The sequence below is a fragment of the Sinocyclocheilus grahami genome, unplaced genomic scaffold (assembly GCF_001515645.1).
Source record: "Sinocyclocheilus grahami isolate Dianchi unplaced genomic scaffold, SAMN03320097.WGS_v1.1 scaffold48262.1, whole genome shotgun sequence".
Taxonomy (NCBI): Eukaryota; Metazoa; Chordata; class Actinopteri; order Cypriniformes; family Cyprinidae; genus Sinocyclocheilus; species Sinocyclocheilus grahami.
Window position 1 is genome coordinate 1 of NW_015525526.1, and position 1,010 is coordinate 1,010.

Genomic DNA, 1,010 nt, shown 5'->3' on the forward strand with positions numbered 1-1,010 from the left:
ACACTGGAGATGCTCCCGAAAGACCACCAAAGCCTGAACAAAGGCGGGTTGAAAATATATTTAACGTAACTAAAATTAACCATAAATTATGTTAACAATTAATCATATTATACATTACCTGATATTAAACATTCCATGACACACACATCTCAACAGACAGAGCATCTGGAGCCGATTTTCTAGGTAATCAGTATTCACCTTTTTTTAATCATTGTGTGTTTCATTATTAAATAATAAAATCCTCCAATTTGTTAATTTTATTCTCTTTTTCTTGTAGACACCAATCACCCAGAACCAATACAAATCTGAGTGCAGAATACAAGTCAGTATTTTATTTGTAAAAATATAAATCATATCAGTTATATTTTACACTAAACATTTAAAAAAATGAATGGTTGTCATTGTATATTAAACAGAGATATGAGAAAGTATTTTCCCAAAGTGGCATCACTTGAACCTTCTCTCTTCACAGGGCAAACAACACATGTACAGTGTCAGGAAACAAGCCTTTCTACAAACGTCATATGCCGTCACCAAAGAGGTACAGTGCATTTCAACCACATACAGTATGAATCTGTCAGTATTCACATTGCACAGTAAAATAATATTGAATAAAGTCTATATGAACAGAGTGTCAAATTAAAAGTCCCAATGCCATTTCAGGATTCCTTCCACTTTAACACTGATCTTTATAACAGAAAAAAAAAAATATATATATTTTCTTTAAGCTGCAATTTGGTAATTATAAATGTACTAAATGAACAGTTTATTGTAATATCAATATCTTCATGCATTATAATGCTTAAGCACTGAATGTGCTGGCAGATATAGGTCTATGAATAGTCTATTAAATGTATATAGTTTAACAGTTGTTATGATAAATGCAAACATGCGATTTTTAAATTCTTATTTTCCCCATGCACTTCAGCAAACCAAAATCCTACCATGTGAGTAAATGTCTTTAAACTTACATGTATTTACTTACAGCATAGCAAACATGCTCAGTTTCT

General features: G+C 31.0%; 1 long non-coding RNA gene across 1 annotated transcript; it reads left to right on the forward strand.

Moving 5' to 3' along the window:
- The first annotated feature begins 156 nt into the window (after nucleotides 1-156).
- On the forward strand, nucleotides 157-508 carry LOC107580863 (uncharacterized). Its single transcript, XR_001608721.1, has 3 exons — nucleotides 157-183; nucleotides 278-322; nucleotides 473-508. It is a non-coding gene; the product is annotated as an uncharacterized lncRNA (long non-coding RNA).
- Nucleotides 509-1,010: the final 502 nt, after the last annotated feature.